The following is a 21,718-nucleotide window of genomic DNA, read 5'->3' on the forward strand; positions in this document are numbered from 1 at the left end:
TCTGAAGGAATCTAACTCTGATGTTTCTTTTTCAATATCTTTTTTTGTCATTAGCCAATTTCCTACCGAGAAATGACAAATTCTGCTCATGCCTTTATCTCGTATTTAGAATTTTGGATCCGTTATTCCTGGTTGAAATGCCGGGGGTACCTAGGATGGGAAGGAGCGGACTGGGATTTCTTGAGATAGATGTTTTCCTAAATAATCTTTTAGTTCGTAATGTCTCACCTAATATTAGATGTTTTCTCACTCCTGCTGGCACTTCTGTATCTGGGATCCACACTAATCCTTCCAATGGGATATCTATCACTGCTTGTTCTGTCTGTATCCACGGTTTTTCATTTTTGAGCCTACACCATTCCACTACTCTAGCTAAATGTGAAGCTTCCTGATTTTATTGGATCTGGGAGTCCTATCCCTCCATTTCCTTTAGGGAGTACTAGGATATCTTGATGTACTCTTGCTGGTTTCCCAGCCCAGATGAACTTAATAAATCTTGATCTAAGATTCTTAAAGCTTGGGGGGGGGGGGATCTTAATCGGTATAGTTTGTATTAAATATAGAAGTCTTGGCATCACATTCATCTTAATAATATTGGTTCTCCTAAACCACGTAAAAATCTTTGTCCCATTTTTGAAGATCATTTTTGATCTGTCTTACCAGTGGGATATAGTTAAGTTCAAACAGTTCATTTAGATTTTTTTACATTTTTGTTCCTAGATAACTTGTATATGAATTCGTCCATCTAAAATCAAATTGTGTGGATATCGCTTGTAGATGAGACAAGTCTATTTCTACCCCCATTGCTTAGGATTTTCCATAATTTATTCTAAAGATAGATATTTTCCCATATTCTCATAGCTCCATTAATAAAGATGTGAGAGATGTAATTGGGGCAGTTACAAAAAAGATCAAATCTGCATAGGCTGCCAACTTCTGATCTTCATTTTTTATTTTTACCCCTTTGATATTCACATTGGCACGTATTTTCCTTAAAAAGGTTCTATTGTCAAAATTAATATCAGGGGTGAGAGGGGACATCCCTGGCGTGTTCCATTTAAGATAGAGAATGGCTCAGATAATCTATCATTCACTTTCACCCTAGCACTTGGTTTTGAGTATAAGTTAAGGATCCATCTCAGCATCCCCTCCCCCGGGCCTATATGCTGTAGTACCACTTTTAAAAATGTCCAATCTACCCGATCAAACGCTTTTTCTGCATCCGCAGATACCATCACCATTGACTTGTACAGTTTTTGTACCAGGTAGATTGTGTTCACCACTCGTGTATTTTCTCTTCCTTCTTTCCCTGGGATTAACTCTACTTGATCTGGGTGTATTAATTCCGGAATCAAATTTATCAATCTCATAGCTAGTATCTTTGTGAACAATTTAAGGTCCACGTTCAGCAGCGAAATAGGTCGGTAGCTGGGACACAAGAGGGATCCTTTCCTTTTGGTATTACTGTTATGTGCCAGTAACATTTCTGTTGGAATTTGCTTCCCTTCACGTATTGAATTGTAGGCCTCCAGAAATCTCGGAGCCAATTTCTCTGCAAACTTTCTGTAATATGACAAAGTAAATCCATCTGGACCTGGTGCCTTGCCTAATTTCAATATTTTTAATGCTTTTACAAATTCCTCGAGTCATTGGTATGTCAATTTCTCTGGCCATTTACTCTTATTTTTGGCATTTCTGTCCTTTCAATATATTCTCTAGCTATTTCTCCTTTTTTTAACTCCTCTGCCAGGGTAGGTTTCTTTTCCAGCTGATATAGCCTCTCATAATATTCTTTACCTGAGCAATTTTCTGCGATGTATTAACCATTTCATCTGTGTTTTAATTTGTGTAATTGAATTCCTGGTTGTGCTTTCTCTCAAAGCATTTGCCAGCAGCCTCCCTGGTTTATTCCCAAATTCATAAAATCTCCGCTTCCCTCGAGTTAACTTTGCTTTCACTTTTTCTTAGTTGGAGATTTAATTTTCCACGCAGACTGTCCAATTTCTGTTCTACTGCTTGTGCTTGTGATTTTTTTTTTATGTACTATTTCTAGTTCCCTAATATCTTTAAACAAATTATCAATTGTTTCCTTCAATCTGCATTTTCTATGTGCTCCCAAAGAAATAAGTATTCCTCTCATGACACATTTGTGTGTTTCCCATATACAGAAAGGTGGTGTTTCTCCTATTTTATTGCAAAAAAAATCCAATTCTTGTTCTAATTTTTCCTTATATTCACTGTCCTTCAGTAATGTTTCATTTAACTTCCATTGCCATTCCCTTGATTCTGCCTCCCCTAACTATCACACAGCTCGTCAGGGCATGATCTGATAATGTAAATAGGCCAATTGAGGCTTCCACTAGGGATGTAATCGCATTCTGAGAGATTAGTATGTAATCAATTCTAGAATAAAATTTATATTTTGCCGAGAAAAATGTAGTATCTGCTGTGTATGGACAGCCCTCCAGCTATCAATCAGCTGCAATTCTTGCATCATTCTCTTTACTTTCCTTACTTTGACATATGATAGATGAGACAAGCCTTTTGATGTATCTTTTATTGGATCCAAAGCCATATTTAGGTCACCTCCTAACATCACTATTCCCTCTTTATGATGTACAATCTGTAAGTAAATTTCTAGAGAGGTTACTTGATCTTCATTTGGCAAAATTGTTTTACCAATGTCACTTTTTGACAGCCCAAGGTACCCTTTACTATCAGGAGGCAGCCTTCCTCATCGGTATATACCCCTTGTTCCTTCCATGGTATCTGTCTTGTTAGTAAAATAGACGCCCCACAGGATTTCGAATTCTGTGAGGTGCTGTGATATACCGAAGGGAAATAGTGATTTTTACTCCATGGAGTCCTATCCTTTTTAAAATGAGTTTCCTGCAAAAAAAATATTTCAGATTTAAGTCTCTGACTCCATTGTTAATCGTGTACGTTTCTCCGGGGTATTTAATCCCTTAACATTGCATGATGTAAAATTTATTTTTGTCATTTTTTGTTGCTGGTCAGATCCACAAAAAAATAAGAGGGGGGGGGGAAGAGGGGGAAGACGAGAAAAAAAAGCAACCCACCCCCAAAACAACCCCTTTTAAATAGACGAGATAAATACTAAATCCGGAGCTGTCCTCAAAAAAAAAAAGCCTCCGACTTTTCCTCCACCTGGAGGAGAGGCATTTAATATGGGGGTGTTAGTGAGCAAAAAAGTCAGTGAACCATGCCCACAATCCGCACACTCTACACAAACCATAATTATTTTTTTTACCAGACTCATCTTATTCTTATCATAGACATATTATCATAATTTTTACTTAGTCCTAGCATTTTCACATATCTCCATTTTTCACCTTTATTTCCTCTTTTCCCTTTCCCAGTCTTCTCTCCCTTCTCTCCCTCCTTCCCCTCATTGTTCCCAATTCCTACTGCTGCCCTTCTCCTTTTTCTTTTTTTTTTTTCCTTTTATTTAAAAAGAAAAAAAAAATTACAAATCCCTCCTCTCTTCTCCCCCCCCCATTATTAATGAGAAAGGGTGGAAAGCCACACAGTTTCCTCTCCCTCTCTCTCCCCCTCCCTTCTCCCATCCCTTCCCCCCACCCTCCACCCCATTACATAAATCCAGAACCATATATATTGATGTGCACACATTATCTGACACTTCCATTCTACCATTCTCCTCTCCTCCCAAATCACCCTACCTCCCCGACCTGCTTCTCCATATGGAAGCAGTCCTATTAAACCAAATCATTTTATATGTGTCATATTTGTGGAAAAACACAAAAAAAAAACTCCCAATCCTGCTTCCCTTGTTAGTGCACTAAAACTTTTTTTTATAATTCTTTATTTAGCATTTTTTTCCATACAAAAAATATAAAACATAAAGGAAAACCCACGCCCCCCCCCCCCCCCCTATAGCCCTACTGCCTCGTTATATTTCTTCATTAATTTGAACAATTTCCATTGTTCCCATTTCTTTCGCAATTTATTTTTTCCACTCTCCTCGTCCTCTTCCCATCCCTCCATTCTATACATATCCTCTACTTTTTCTATCCATTCCCTCAGTTTTGGGGCTTCAACCTGGTCTCCAATTTTTTGGAATCAAGCTCTTTGACGCGTTTATTAAATGTCCTATGAGGGCCCCTTTATACTTTTGGGTTGGGGTGTCTGTACCGTGGAAGAGACATGTCCAAGGGTTTTCTAATACCCGAGTTCCTGTTATTATTTTTATCAGGGCTAATATTTCCCTCCAGAACTTTCTAATTTTTGGGCATTCCCACCAAATGTGTGCCGCGCAAAGGAAGACCTCATTTCAAAGCCTCGGCTCCTGCAATGCCCTTCCTGGACCATTCTTACCACCGACGCAAGTTCGAAAGGGTGGGGAGCACACTGAGATCACCTGGCAGTGCAAGGGAAATGGGACGTCCCTGTGGCGGGGGTAGTCTCCAACGTCTTAGAGCTGCGAGCAGTGTATTTAGCTCTGCTGAGTCTAAAAGAACATCTACGGCAGAAACAAGTGCTAGTGCGGCTAGACAACAGAGCAGCAGTTTCATATATATAACGGCAGGGGTGAACGCACAGCATCACATTATTAAAGGAAGTAGAGCCCATTATGTTATGGGCGGAAAGAAATTTGTTGGATTTAAAGGCAGTTTACCTTCCGGGCCGTTTGAATCAGCAGGCGGATCCCCTATCACGTTGTTTTCCAGACAGCAACGAGTGGGCAGTGCACCCATCAGACTTCAGTTGGATCATGAGTCTGCAGAAGGCACCAGAAATAGATCTCTTTGCTTCTCCAATGAATGCGAAGCTGCAGAGATTTCCATCCCGTCTGCCTCATCCCCGTGCAGAAGCAGTAGATGCCCTCTCGAGTCCGTGGCGATGCGAGACCGCATATGCGTTTCCCCCCAGACCCTTGATCGCAAAGTATTTAATCAGATTATCGATGGAGCCAGTCAGAGTGATAGCTATTCTGCCGTACTGGCTGAAGAGGCTGTGGTTCCCTTGGGCAGTGAACCTCAGCGTATGCCCCGCCGTTCAAGATCCCAGTGTTCCCGCAGCTTCTCTCACAGGGGAAATTGGTGCATCCAGCTCCTCACAAACTGAATCTACATCTTTGGATCTTGAGTGGCAGAATATCCAGTCATTAGGATTTGCAGTGGGGGTGATTTCTACTCTCCTAAAGGCTAGGAAACCTTCCACGAACTTTATCTATTCTAAAATATGGAATACATTTAAAACATTTGCAGAAAGTAAGCAGTGGGACCCCACCACTCCGTCCACCTCAGTAGTTTTGGAGTTTCTGCAGAATGGTTTAGATCTGCGGCTCAGTTTAACCAGTAGAGACCCGCGCTATAGCCAAATGACGGCTACAGCGAGGACCTCCTTTGCTGGGACGACGTATATTGACGTCGTCCCGTGCATGAGCAGCCTGAGGGAAGAGGTGGACGCGGCGCGCTCTGTGATCGGTGAGTCTACAAGACTCGCCTGATCACGGATCCGAGCAAGGGGTAGATCCCGACCCCTTACCACGTGATCAGCTGTCAGCCAATGACAGCTGATCATGTGATACAACGGAGCCGGCAATCGGATATTTTTCCTCCTCGCGCTGACAGCCGATCACTGATGTCCCGATCACGGCCAGCTTACCAGTACCCACCTGCCCCCTGCCAGTACCACCTCTGTAATAAAAAAAGGGGCCCTCCATCAGTGCCACCCAGCAGTGCCCATACTGCCACCCAGCAGTGCCCATAGTGCCACCCAGCAGTGCCCACAGTGCCACCCATCAGTGCCCACAATCTGCCTCCACGGTGCTGTACCCCAGTGCCACATATCCGTGCCCATCAGTGTCATCTACCAGTGCCCATCAGTGCCGCCCAGCAGTGCCACCTATCAGAGCCACCTATCAGTGCCCATCAGTCCCATCTATCAGTGGTACCCATTAGTGCCACCCATCCGTGCCATCTTATCTGTGCCCATCTTTGCCCATCAGTGCCGCCTTATCTGTGCCCATCAGAACAGACTTATCTGTGCCTATCGGTGCCAATTTATCTGTGCCTATCGGTGCCACTTTATCTGTGCCTATTAGTGTCGCCTTAACTATGCCTATCAGTGTCCACCAGTGCAGTCTATCAGTGCCCACCAGTGCAGCCTATCAGTGCCCACCAGTGCCGCCTCATCAGTGCACTTCAATGAAGGAGAAAAATGACCTGTTTGCAAAATTTTATAACAAACTATTAAACAGGATTTGTTTTTTTGCATCTTTTTTTGTTTGTTTATACAAAAAATAAAACTCCCAGCTGTAATTAAATACCACCAAAAGAAATCTCTATTTGTGGGGAAAAAAATGATAAAAATTTCATTTGGGTACTGTGTTGTATGACCGCGCAATTGTCATTCAAAGTGCATCAGCGCTGAAAGCTGAAAATTGGTCTGGGCAGGAGGGGGGTTTAAGTGCCCAGTAAGCAAGTGGTTAAAGTGGTGCTCAGGCCAAAATTACACTTTTTAAATAAAAATGCCCCTATAATACACAACCTTAATGTATTCAGTAAAGTTGGTCTGTAAACTAAGGTCCGTTTTGTTAGGTTATTACAGCATTTTGAAAGTTTATAAACTAGCAGCAGTCTTAGCCATCTTAAGTGTGGGCATCTGAAGCCAGACAGTATTTCTTCCTGGATTTCAGCCTTGCAGATCTCGCACATGCTCAATGCTGCACAAGCAGTGTAATAAGTTTCAGGTCAGGTTTCCATGGCAACGCACACACACTATATATATATTGTGTTCTGTACATATATACACACACATCTACACTCAGCTGATACTTTTTTCTGTACAGCTTTTCATTTAAAAAGAAAAAAAATTATTAAAAAAATAATAATCACAGCAACACAATTCATTTATGCATCTAGACGTATTGAAGACAACTTTATGAAGTTCAAACTGTGCATATTAATTTTGAAAAATTGTGCTTGTGTTTTGGTGTTAGGCCCCTTTCACACGGGATGGATCAGTAATGATCCGCCCCGTGCTTATCCGCTTGCTCAGCGGGGATCGCTCTGTTGTCCCCGCTGAGCCGGAGGATAACAGGGCGGTCCCAGTACGCTGTGCATGGACCGCCCTGTCAGCTCTCCGCTCTCCTCTATGGGGGATCGTCTGTCCGTGTTCATCCGATCCGCTCTGCAGACGGATAGAAAAATAGGATTTTCCTCCGTCTGCAGAATCGGACAATTGCGGAGGCGGACGATATCGGGTGTTTGCGGATGTTCATCCGCCGACCCCCGCTATCCCATAGGAATGCATGTATGTCCGTACTTCATCCGCAAACGGATGGATGAAATACGCACATAATGTCCGCATGTGTGAATGGGGCCTTAGATGGGATGGTGGGAGTATTTAAAAAAACTGCTTATTTACAACTATTTGCACAAACAAATTTCTCTATGTTACATAGATAATCGGGTTAAAAATAAGAAAATATTCCCCCAGCACATCGCATCGCCCCCCTCCCCGTAAAATCGCATCGCCCCAGCACATTGCATCACAACGCCCCCAGCACATCGAATCGAATCTCCCCAACACTTCGCATCGCCCAAAGCACATTGCATCACCCCCGACACATCAAATCGCATCAGAACATTGAATCGCGTCGCCCCCAACAGATCGCATCAAATCGCATCACCCAAGCACATCGCATTGAATCGCCCCAGCACATTGAATCGCATCTCTCCCAGAACATCAAATCACAACACCCAAGCACATCGCATCGCATCTCCCCCAGAACATCGAATCGCATCACCCCCAGCACATTGCATCACCCCCAACACTTCGAATTGTATCAGTACATCGAATCGCATCACCCCAGCACATCTCATCGCCCCAGCAAATCGAATCGCATCTCCCCCATCACATTGCATCTCCCCCAGCACATTGCATCACCCCCAGCGCATCGAAATGCCCAAAACACATCGAATCGCATCTCCCCAGAACATCGAATCGCATCTCCCCCAGCACATCGAATCGCCCCCAGCACATTGCATCGCCCAAAGCACATTGCATCACCCCAACACATCAAATCGCATCAGAACATCGAATCGCGCCGCCCCCAATACATCGCATCGAATCACATCACCCAAGCACATCGCATTGTATCGCCCCAGCACATCGAAACGCATCTCCCCCAGAACATCGAATCACATCACCCCATCACATTGCATCACCCCCAACACTTCGAATTGCATCATCACATCGAATCGCATCGCCCCAGCAAATCGAATCGCATCTCCCCCAGCACATTGCATCTCCCAGCACATCGAATCGCCTCAGCACATCGAATCACCCAAAGCACATTGCATCACCCCCAAAACATCGAATCACATCAGCACATCAAATCGCTTTGCCCCACCACATAGCATCAAAACGCATTGCCCAAGCACATCGCATCGCCCCAGCACATCAAATCGCATCACCCATCGCATCGAATCGCATCACCCAAGCACATCGCATTGAATCGCCCCAGCACATCGAATCGCACCTCCCCCAGAACATCGAATCGCATCACCCCAGCACATTGCATCACCCCCAACACTTCGAATTGCATCAGCACATCGAATCGCATAGCCCCAGCACATCTCATCGCCCCCAGCACATCACATCTCCCCAGCAAATCGAATCGCATCTCCCCCAGCACATTGCATCACCCCCAGCACATCAAATTGCCCCAGCGCATCAAATCGCCCAAAGCACATTGCATCACCCCCAACACATCGAATCACATCAGCACATCAAATCGCTTTGCCCCAACACATCGCATCGAAACGCATCACCCAAGCACATCGCATCGCCCCAGCACATCGAATCACATCTTCCCAGAACATCGAATCGCATAACCCCCAGCACATTGCATCACCCCAGCACATCGATTCACCCCCAGCACATCACACTGGCCCCAGCACATCGAATCGCATCTCCCCAGCACATCGCATCGCCCAAAGCACATTGCATCACCCCCAAAACATCGAATCGCATCAGCACATCGAATCGCTTCGCCCCAACACATCGAATCCCATCGCCCAATCGCATCGCATCTCCCCAGAACATCGACTCTCCCCAAAGCACATTGCATCACCCGCAACACATCGAATCGCATCGCCCACAGCACATCACATCGAATCACATCGCCCCAGCACATCACATCGCCCCCAGCATATCACATCACATTGCCCGCAGCACATAGAATCGCATCTGCCCCTGCACATAGAATCGCATCTCCCCCAGCACATCGAATCGCAACTCCCCCAGCACATTGAATCACCCCCCAGCACAACGCATCACCCAAAGCACATTGCATCGCCCAAAGCACATTGCATCACCCCCAACACATCGAACTGCATCAGCACATCGAATCGCTTCACCCCAACACCTCGAATCCCATTGCCCAATCGCATCACATCTCCCCAGAACATCGAATCGCCCCCAGCACATCACATCGAATCGCATCACCCCAGCACATCACATCGCCCCCCAGCACATGGCATCACATCGAATTGCATCTCCCCAGCACATCGAATTGCATCTCCCCCAGCACATCGAATCACATCTCCCCAGCACATCAAATCACCCCCAGCGCATCGCATCTCCCAAAGTACATTGCATCACCCGCAACACATCGAATCGCATCGGCCCCAGCCCATCACATCGAATCGCATCGCCCCAGCACATCGCATCACATTGCTCCCAGCACATAGAATCGCATCACCCCCAGCACATCAAATTGCATCTCCCCCAGCACATCGAATCACATCTCCCACGAACATCGAATCACCCCCAGCACATCGCATCGCCCAAAGCACATTGCATCACCCCCAACACATCGAATTGCATCAGCACATCGAATCGCTTCACCCCAACACCTAGAATCCCATCGCCCAATCGCATCACATATCCCCAGAACATCGAATCGCCCCCAGCACATCACATCGCATCACATCGAATCGCAGTAATCACTGCTATATAAATGCAGTGATTCCTGTGTAAATGACACTGGCAGTGAAAGGGTTAACCGGTGGGTGGCAGTGTAGGGGTTAAGTGTTCCTAGGGGTGTGTTACTAACTGTGGGGGGGTTGAACATCGAATCTCCCCAAAGCCCATTGCATCACCCACAACACCTTACATCAGAGTCCCACTTTATAGCAGAGTATCGCCCCCTTGCATCAGAGTGTGGCAGAGTTCCCCTTACACATACACTATATTGTCAAAAGTATTGGGACACCTGCCTTTACACACGAACACACACAAACTTTAATGGAATATCAGTCCTCGTCCATAGGGTTCAATATTTAGTTGGCACACTCTTTGCAGTTATAACAGCTTCAACTATTCTGGGAAGGCTGTCTACAAGGTTTAGGAGTGTGTCTATGGGAATATTTGACCATTCTTCCAATAGTACATTTGTGAGGTCAGGCACTGATGTTGGACGAGAAAGGCCCATCTCGCAGCCTTCACTCTATTTCACCCCAAAGGTGTTCTATTGGGTTGAGGTCAGGACTCTGCATTCCAGTCATGTTCCTCCACCCCAAACACGCTCATCCATGTCTTTATGGATCTTGCTCTGTGCACTGGTCCAAATCACTTGGTGGAGGGGGGATTATGGTGTGGTGTTGTTTTTCAGGGGTTGGGCTTGGACCCTAAATTCCAGTGAAGGCAACACTTAAGGTGTCAGCATACCAAGAAATGTTGGACAATTTCATGCTCTCAACTTTGTGAGAAGTTTGAGGAAGGCCCCTTTCTGTTCCAACATGACTGTGCACCAGTGTACAAAGCTTAATCCATAAAAGACATGGATGAGCGAGTTTGGGGTGGAGGAGCTTTACTGGGCTGGACAGATTCTTGACCTCAACCCAATAGAACACCTTTGGGATGAATTAGAGCAGAGAATCCTGAGCCAAGCCTACTCGTCCACATCAGTGCCTGACTTCACAAATGCTCTTCCTGGAAGAATGGTCAAACATTCCCAAAGACACACACCTAAACCTTGTGGTCAGCCTGCCCAGAAGAATTGAAGCTGTTGTAGCTGCAAAAGGGTGGGCCAACTCAATAGTGAATCCTCATTGACCACCAAGGGGAGATGTGCTGCCCATCACTGAGCACCAAGGGGAGACGTGCTGCCCATCATTGAGCAACAAGGGGAGACGTGCTGCCCATCAATGAGCACCAAGGGGAGACGTGCTGCCCATCATTGACCACCAAGGGGAGACGTGCTGCCCATCATTGACCACCAAGGGGAGACGTGCTGCCCATCATTGACCACCAAAGGGAGACATGCTGCCCATCATTGACCACCAAGGGGAGACATGCTGCCCATCATTGACCACCAAGGGGAGACATGCTGCCCATTGACCACCAATGGGATGAACGTGCCCTGGAGTTAAAGGCTAAATGCATCTTTAACCACTTCCCGACCAGCGCACGACGATGTACGTCGACCGAGAATGGCATGGGCAGGCATATTGTCATACATGTACGTCCAATCTTCAATGCCGCCCTGCCATCGGGAGCGCGCCGCCGGCGGTGCGCTCCCGCGCTGGTCGGGACCCCCGTGAGTCCGGTCGCGGGACCCACGGACTCGATCGCCGCGGGCGTACCCGCAATCGTCTCACGGGACGGCTGAATGGAGGAAATGCAGTGTAAACAGCATTTCTCCATTCTGCCTAGCAACTAGTGACGCTGATCTCTGCTCCATGTGATTGGAGCAGAGATCAGTGTTCACTAAATGAAAGCCCAAATTCAATCCACTCTAGATAAAATCCAAAATGGAAAGTAAGAAACAGCACAGAGTCACCTGGGTTTAAAAGTCCAAAACCTGTCCTGATAGGAGGATACAACATTGTAACAAGTTAGGGTTCACTGTCTGGTCACAAGCAAAGGCCAGTGCTCCTAATTTAAAAAAAATGCTGTCATTCTCCTGTCTGAAAAACTGGCATCCTGGGAGAAGAAAGCTTTTGCAAGCAAAACCTATACATAAAAAAAGGTAAGGGTTTTTCGTTGGATAGTTTTTTCTTCATAAGCTATAAGGCTTGATTCAAACCCATGCATTTTTTGTGCTTTTTGCATTCTGCAGATTTTCACTACAGCCCACTTAACATGTTTTCATATGGAACACGTTCTGTAGTACAAATCTCTAAAATGCACAGGCGTGAATCCAGCCTAAGTGCCCATGCACACTGCAGCTTCTAAATCTGTCCAAGGTCTGATTCACACTTGTGCAGGTTGCAGTTTGCATATTGCAGGTGTATTTAGCATTTTTCAATGCACATCTTTAGACCATTTAAACCATCTAATGTAACCAAAAATCGAAAATCCCTGGCCCTTTCCAAAAAATGCACAGATGTGAACTACATCCATAGGAAACCATGTTAAATGGACTGTAAAATGGTTAAATGGACTGTTAAAGCAGTAGTAAACCCGCTATTTTTTTATTTTTTTTAACACCTGCAAAGCAAAAGGCATAATGAGCTAGTATGCACCGCATACTAGCTCATTATGAAATACTTACCTTAGAACGAGGCCCCGACATCTGGCACGATCCATTTCCGTTTCGTTTCTTCCGGGTATCGCGGCTCCGGCGCTGTGAGTGGCCGGAGCCGCGATATCGTCACTCCCGCGCATGCGCGCGGGAGATTTCTTTCCGGCCGCCGGCCACTGCCGGATTTTCAGGCCGAGAATCCCCTCGTGCGCATGCGCTGCTGCAGTCAGCGGCGCATACCGAGGGGAATATCTCCTAAACCGTACAGGTTTAGGAGATATTTTTTTTACCTACAGGTAAGCCTTATTATAGGCTTTCCTGTAGGTAAAATTTACAAAAAAGAGTATACAACCACTTTAAATGGTGTTTATGCAAAACTGAAAATGCACAAAAAAAAAAAAAAGCATAGGTGTGCATTTTTATGCATTTTACACCAGACTATTGACTATTAGGCCTCATTTACACTGGCACTGTCAAGGCTGCATCTATAGTCAATTAGAGGAAATTTCTAAATAAAATATAATGGATTTTAAGGCTGGATTCACACTAACGCGTTTTTTGATGCATTTTGCAGAAATGCAGGGACATTTTTTTTTTAACATGGGTTCCTATGGAACATGTTCGCATCAATGCATTTTTGTGCCTCTGCATTTTTGGAAAGGGTGGGGCATTTTTTTCATGCAAAAATGCAGTGTTTTTTCATGTAATAGAAGTCAATGGAGCTGCATCAAAAAACGCAAGCACTGCATTTTTACTGCGATTTGCAGTTTTTTGTTTTTTTTGGGGTTTTTTTCACTGTACATAACTGGTTGGCAAGCAACCACAGCGAAGAAAAAAAAAAGAAAAACGCGGCAAAAACGCATGTCCAAAAACGCAACAAGCACTGCAAAAACGCTCAAAAGCAACATGCATAGATGTGAATCAAGCCTAAGGCCCCCTTCCCACTGGGGTGGTTTTCAGGCGCTACAGCGCTAAAAATAGCGCTTATGTAGCGCCTGAAAAAAACAGCCCCTTTCACTCCAGTGTGAAAGCCGGAGGGCTTTCACACTGGAGTGGTGCGCTAGCAGGGTAGTGAAAAAAGTCCTGCTAGCCGCATCTATGGAGCGGTTTATTCACCGCTCCTACCCATTGAAATCAATGGGGCAGTGCGGCTATACTGCCGGCAAAGCGCCGTTGCAGCAGCGCTTTGTGGGTGGTTTTAACCCCTGTTTTGGCCGCTAGCTGGGGTTAAAACTGCCCCACTAGTGGCCGCATACCGTCGCTAAAACAACGGTAAAGCCCCGCTAAAAATAGCAGCACTTTACCGCCGACGCCCGCACCGCCCTAGTATGAAAGGGTATGCACACTGGTTTTGAATGCATTTTAGGTGCAGTCAGTTGTTTTGAGAGAAAATAGAATTGTGTGCATCCAGGAGCCAATTAGATGCTCAAAATGCCAAGGCTTGGTTCACATTGGGTGCAATGCCAGATATTGCACGCAATTTGCACCACATTGCTGTGCAGATCACATGTGATGCAAATGCAACCAGTTTGTTTGGCTGAATAGCCTTAAGCCGCGTACACACGGGGCGGACTGTCTGGCCAACTTAGTCCGTCAGACAATCCGATGGACAGTCCGTCATACTTTCGAATGAACGGACTTGACCACACACACCACTTTTTGAGCAGACTAATACGGCGTACTAAGTCCGCCATACTATCCGCCCTACTTTTGAAATGAACGGACTCGCCCACACACGCGGAGGAAAGTCCGCTCATTTCAAGCGCGTCTTCAGGTAGGCGGGGCCCGCGAAGGAGACGTCGCTGGCCCCGCCGCCTGGTATGGACTTAAAGGGGAACCCCAACGCCGAAAAAAATCGGCGTGGGGTCCCCCCCCCAAGTCCACAACAGACCCTTGTCCGAGCACGCTACCCGGCCGGCCAGGAAAGGGGGGCGAGCGAGCGCCCCCCTCCTGAGCCGTACCAGGCCGCGTGCCCTCAACATGGGGGGGTGCCTTGGGGAAGGGGGGCCGCGCGCGGTGAAGAACCGAAGAGGGGGACAAGACCCCCGAAGTCGGGAGAAGAGGCCGGCGGCGAGGAAGAAAGCCGGACTCCTCCGCTAGCAAAAGAGCTACAAGAAGATAGCGGAGGAGTCCGGCAAGAAGACCCCCGAAGACGGAAGACCCCCGGAGCTGTGCAATAAAGTATTTTATCTCGTGTGTTGTGTTTTTTTTTGTACTTTTATTTTACAGGTGAATGGGTAGGGGTACATTGTACCCCATACTCATTCACATAGGGTGGGGGGCCGGTATCCGGGGGCCCCCTTATTAAAGGGGGCTTCCGGATTCCGATAAGCCCCCCGCCCGCAGACCCCGACAACCAACGGCCAGGGTTGTCGGGAAGAGGCCCTTGTCCTCATCAACATGGGGACAAGGCACCCCCCCATGTTGAGGGCACGCGGCCTGGTACGGCTCAGGAGGGGGGGCGCTCGCTCGCCCCCCTTTCCTGGCCGGCCGGGTAGTGTGCTCGGACAAGGGTCTGTTGTGGACTTGGGGGGGACCCCCACACCGATTTTTTTCGGCGTTGGGGTTCCCCTTTAAGTCCATACCAGGCGGCGGGGCCAGCGACGTCTCCTTCGCGGGCCCCGCCTACCTGGATACCCGCTCGAAATGAGCGGACTTTTCTCCGGACGGGAAAAGTCCGCTCATTTCAAAAGTACGGCGGACTGGCATACACACGGGCGGATTGTCCGCCGAAATGCGAGTCCGACGGACAGTATTGCGGAAATTCCGAAATACTTAGTCCACCAGACTGCACGCTGAAAAAGTCCGCTGAAGCCCACACACGAGCGGACTGTCCGCTGAAATGTGTTTCGGCGGACTAAGTAGGCCAGACAGTCCACCCGTGTGTACGCGGCTTTACAAATGGTATGGCTGAATTTGCATTGCATTCTGAGCAAACTCATGCAAGACTCTTTTTTTAATCTGAACCAGAAATGGATCCCATGGGTATTCACGCCCATGCGATCTGATTCCTGTCTGAATTCACAGTTTGCACTGTGATCCAATCCGGGAGTCAACTTTGTATCGACACATGTAGTGGTTCGCCGAGGGCAGTGTGAACTGCCGGCAGTTCAGGTGCACTGGATTCACAGAGTTTCCCACATCGCACCAGTGTGAACTTAGCCTAAAACTCTTTTGAGGCAGGAACATCTAAGGCTGAGTTCCCATCTATGCATGTTGCTTTTGAGCGTTTCAGCAGTGCCTTTTGCAGTGCTTGCCGCATTTTTGGACACACGTTTTTACTGCATTTTGCTTATTTTATTTTTTTTTACACTGTGGTTGCTTAGCAACCAACTATATACAGTGAAAAAAAAATTGAAAAAATGCAAATTGTGGCAAAAAAAGCAGTACTTGCATGCTTAAGGTTTTATGTACAATGGGCTACATTTACTTCACAAATAACCCTATGTGTAGAGTTCTAGGTAGTTAGAGCCATTACAAGAAGTTCTTTGACAAAACAAATAATGGCTGAAAATGTAAAAAAAATGGGTAGAGAGATGTCCAGGTGTGGTTTGTGTGGGGGGGTTTATTTATTTTTTTCCAGTAAAATAGAGAATAGTTAGACCCACTTTCAGGTTTACAGTAAAATTCTTCTTAAATTATCAATTAAAAAAATGCATAGGTTTAAAAACATGGTTAAAATGTTATCTTACAGTGAACCTTTATACCATAGAAAGGTTATCTTGTACCAGTCCAGTTGTTCCCAGCCCTATCAAGGCTCATACAGAGGGTAGATTGCGATAATCCACCATCCAGAGATGCTGTCAGGTGTGTGCCTGCTCCAGTTTGCCTGTCCAAGATGACATGCATTTGTGTCCGTGCTTGTGTACCCACTTCTATGGCCAGCCAGCATGACACTGATGCACACCTCTGCCAGCGGCTCTGTATGGAAGATGACACTAATTCTGTATTTTAAATTATTTTCTTGGAATTAATTTTTTTAGGATCCTTTCAAACATGTGCTTGGGTTATTTGAAGTTTTTTTTTTTTTTTTTTAGCAAAAACACCCCACAAAATGCTGGTAAACTGCACGGCATCAGTGTGAAAGTGGCATAATAGCTGTTAGCTCCATTTTTGTTTTCTAGGTGTTATTATGTTCATTGCTAAGTATAGCTGCTTATTATGCCCAGTGATATGCTTAAGACACTGACCTGAATTTACTTTTTCTGTCGGTTATGCTGCTTGCAGGAATAATGGGCAGAGTATAGTTGATATTGCTCCGTCAGACACTGCAGCCAGCACTACCGAGTATTTTTTTTTACCTACTCGGCTGCCTGTTCTGTACATTGCTGGCATTGGCTCAGTTTCCCAAATAGTCCTGATTCTAATTGCACTGTCTTTGATGCTCTAGAGTGGTGGGTTTCGGCAGCCTATGGCCTACTCTAGCAGTCACCTGTCTGCGATTGACTGACTGTTAGATCCAATACTTTCTGAAAAATACCACAATTTTTAGCTTTTTTTTTTTTTTTTTTTTTTTTTTTTTCACCACTCAGTAAGATTTGTTATTTATGGATTCTAATCAGATTAGCTGTCTGAGTCTTATCCTGTATTCTTAACATCATTGTGGCAAAAATTTCATTATCTTTTCCCAATCTCTTTTTTTTTTTTTTTTTTCCCATAATAAGCTTAATTCAATTTAATATTTTCCATTAAAAAGAGAAAACACATACATATTTAGAGAAAAGGAAAAAAAAAAAAAACCCCACAATAAACTTGATATCAACTTGGTTATCGTTGCCAACATATTCTTACTACCTTATCTATTTATTTGACGCCATTATTTGGTTAGATTTTCCCCCACCCACCCTTCCATCTTCTCTCCCATCTGTTGACATACCCCATACCCACTACTCTTTATTCCGTTAATGCTTGAGTATAATGCTTCGTCCTTTTAAATATTCTCCACTTTTCCCACGTTCTGCGGTATTTTATCATTTTATTTTCCTCCATTTTTCTTAGGTATTCCATATTGTTGATATATTCTATTCTTTGGATCCAATCTCTAATCAAGGGTTGCTTCACCTGTAACCAATTTTTTGGTATTAGAGCTTTTGCGGCGTTGAGTAAAACGGGTATTAATGAATTTTGTATACTTCTTTTGTAAAACTTACTCGTTTTTGCATCAACCCCCAAAAACAAACATTCCCCTGGGGTTAAAGGTATTATTTGCCCTGTTATTTTCTCTATATATTCTATTATTTTACTCCAATATTGGTTTATTACTGGGCATTCCCACCAAAAGTGGAATGTCGTTCCCGGTAACCCACATTCTCTCCAGCATAACTTGGAGTTGGATGGTGCCATTCTATGCAATTTATCTGGTGTTAAGTGCCATCTCATTAGGCATTTATAATTTACTTCTATTGATCTTATGTCAAATACAGACTGATATACTGAGTTAATCATTTGGGTCTCGTCAACTTCGTAGCCCAAGTCCCTCTCCCATTTAGCTGTAAATGGGATATGTCCTTGGCCTTCTATTTCCGATAAGCAGTCATATAGCTGCGAGACACAATGTTTAACTGCTATTTTCTTTATACATAATTTTTCCATTGCTGTTAAGCTTTTTTCATTTCTTATTGGTTTTGGGATGGAATTAACGAAGTGCTGAATCTGGAGGTATTCCCAATCCTTCAATATTTGCCAATTATGCTTCGTCATTAAATCTTGTTTTGACATTAACTTCCCCTCCCTTAAGATGTCTTTTAATTGTAAATCCCGCATTCGATTCCCTAGTGATGTGTCGTGTCCTGGTGTAAAAAAACTCGTTCCCTCCAGAGGGATTAGTGGTGAATTATATTGCCATTTATTTTTGCGCTGTATTGTGTCCCATTTTTTTAGTGCCGTTAAAGTGATATCGTGTGTCCTGCTACTAATTGCTCTAAATTTTGGTGGAATCCATATATTTTTTTTTAATTGTGACCCGGTCAGTATTTCCTCCATTTTTGCCCACTTCTTTTTCGTATTTTGATTTGTCCATTCAACCAATCTTGTAAAAATAATTGCTAAATAATATCTGTGAATATCCGGTAGTGCCATTCCTCCCCTATTTTTTTTCCTGGTTAATAAACTAAATTTTATCCTAGGTTTTTTATTTTGCCAAATAAATTTGGAAAATAATGTTCTTATTATATTAAAAAAACATATTGGAATTTTTATCGGAAGCATTTGCAATTTGTATATAATTTTTGGCAGTACCACCATCTTCAGCACATTAATTCTTCCCATCCAAGATATTGTTCCTTTATTCATCTTCATTAATTCCGCTTTGACTTCATTTATCAATGGGATAAAATTAGCTTGATATAACCCCCGAATTGTTTTTGTCAATTTGATCCCTAGATAAGTTATTTCTTTTTTTTCCCATGTGAAAGGGAATTTATGCCGTATTTTTTCCTCCTCATGCAGGTCTAGTCCTATATTCAGGATAACTGTTTTAATTGGGTTTATTTTGAAATTAGAAAGGGCCCCGTAGTCTCTGATCTCCTTCATCATACCTGATAGAGATGTTTGGGGGTTGATCAAATATAGGAGTATGTCGTCCGCGTATGCCGCCACTTTATGCTCTTCCCCCCCCAGTCTTATTCCTTCTATGACTGGGTTGTTGCGAATTTTTGCTAATAAGGGTTCCAGAGCTAACACGTATAGCAATGGCGAGAGGGGACACCCCTGTCTCGTACCATTCTGCATATCAAACGCGGACGACATACTCCCATTTACCCCCACCCTGGCTGATGGATATGTATATAGATTGTTTACCCATTTTAGCATTTTGGGGCCAAGTCCCATTGACTGTAATGTTTCCATTATAAAACTCCAATCGACTCGGTCAAAAGCTTTTTCTGCGTCGATCGAGACCAGAATCATTGGAGGGTTGGTTTCCTTATCCTTCCCCATTAATAACAGCGTTCGCAGACTGTTATCACGGCCCTCCCTCCCTGGTACAAATCCTGCTTGATCTTCATTGATCAATTCTGGAAGTAGATTTTTTATCCTTGTTGCCAACACTTTTGCGTACAATTTAACATCTGTATTCAAAAGTGCAATTGGACGGTAATTAGAGCAACTCGAAGGATCTTTACCCGGCTTTGGAATTAATATGATATTAGCTAGGAGTGATTCTTTCCTCGGGAGCTCCTCCTCTGCCAGTTTATTCCAGAGTTTGCATAACTGTGGGACCAACAGCTGTTTGAATTTTTTATAATACCTGATGGTAAAACCATCTGGTCCTGGGCTTTTCCCGTTGGGCGTATCCTTTATTGCATACTCAATTTCCTCTGGAGTAATTGGGGCCTCTAAGCTATTAGACATTTCGGGGGTTATCTTTGGTAGGTCTGCCTCCCTCAGGTATTCTTGTATTTTGATTTTCCTGATCTCCTTCTGATTTTCAGTCTCGTTGTTCCTAATTGAGTATAGGGCGCTATAATATGTTTTGAACGCGTTTGCTATTTCTGATGTTCTGTATTTTATTTCACCATTCGCGTTTTTGATTTTTTCTATATGATTAATAGCTTTTTTGTCCCTTACTATTCTAGCCAATTGTTTCCCCGGTTTATTACCCCACATGTATCTTTCTTTAGCTACGTGTTTATAAGTTTTTCTTGCTTCTTGCTCCAATCTATTGTTTAGTTGCATACGTTTATGTATTATTTCTTTATGTATGTTTTTATCGAATTGACCCTTATGTTTTTGCTCTAATAAGTAAAGTTCATTTTTTAAATCGTTTAGCTTCTTTTCACTCTCTTTTTTTACCCAGGATCTTAAATTTACTTTTTCTGTCGGTTATTCTGCTTGCAGGAATAATGGGCAGAGTATAGTTGATATTGCTCCATCAGACACTGCAGCCAGCACTACCGAGTATTTTTTTTTACCTACTCGGCTGCCTGTTCTGTACATTGCTGGCATTGGCTCAGTTTCCCAAATAGTCCTGATTCTAATTGCACTGTCTTTGATGCTCTAGAGTGGTGGGTTTCGGCAGCCTATGGCCTACTCTAGCAGTCACCTGTCTGCGATTGACTGACTGTTAGATCCAATACTTTCTGAAAAATACCACAATTTTTAGCTTGATTCTTCAATAAAGTTGGATTACTCCAACATCCATTTATGGACACAGTGCTTCTGTAAACGTATGTGTGGGTATCTTTCAGAGTGGCTCTACAGTGGATATCCCTGGAGACGCAATGTCTTTTTTTATTGATCTTGACCATGGGTCTTCAAACTGTGGCTCTTGGGGCACTATTCTTTCTACCGACAACCAACTGTCATAAATACACTGACCCCCAACAAGGATGGGGCAATATTTTGTCCTACTGATCACAGGCTTGCACTCCAATCCTAAATTATTGCTTACCCCCAATGCTGAGACATTTTCTACTCCCCTGTGCCACAGGCAGTACACTGGAACTTTTGGAGATCTCTGGTCTAGAACAACCACATGTTATTACTTTTTCAGAGAAGAGTTAAAAGGTACTCCTTACCTGGTTGGAGATTTCACTTCATTTAATCTTCTGGAGGCGCAACAATGAGTGTAAAATCCCTTTTTTATAAAGGGGTGAAAATCCATAAGTCTCCATGAGAAAATTGTAGCTGCATTACTGCATCCAATTTTTGGGGATTATCAACCAAGCAGTACTCCTTGGGCTGCCTGAAAGCTTCACAACAGTACTCGCTTGTTCTTCACAAGGCAGTATCACAACAGTACTCGCTTGTTCTTCACAAGGCATTGTTCTTCACAAGTTCTTCAGCAGCATACACGCGATTCCAGGAGCAAGAGTGAGCACATTGAGGCTGGAGTGAAATGCATGCAAAGAGTAATGGCCGCTCAGCCAATACAAACATGTCAGGCCGACAGCAACTGATCATGTTTTCATGTAGTCACACACCAAGGGGTGAAGTGTGTTTAAGGGCGGATGTATGATTTTGGACAAAGCTGACTGCATCCAGGTTTCAACATTGAATCTTAAAGCGGGAGTCCACCGGGACTCCGCGTTTTTTTTTTTTTTTAAAAGCCAGCAGCTACAAATACTGCAGCTGCTGACTTTTAAAATAGTGACACTTACCTGTCCCGCGCGCCCGCGATGTCGGCACCCGAAGCCGATCGCTAGGTCGTCTGTCGGGTCCTGCCGCCACCATCTTGGGTATGGGAATCAGGAAATGGAG

The sequence above is a fragment of the Lithobates pipiens genome, unplaced genomic scaffold (assembly GCF_037356315.1).
Source record: "Lithobates pipiens isolate NorthernLeopardFrog02 unplaced genomic scaffold, aLitPip1_a1.2 Scaffold_10, whole genome shotgun sequence".
In the NCBI taxonomy this organism is placed as follows: Eukaryota; Metazoa; Chordata; class Amphibia; order Anura; family Ranidae; genus Lithobates; species Lithobates pipiens.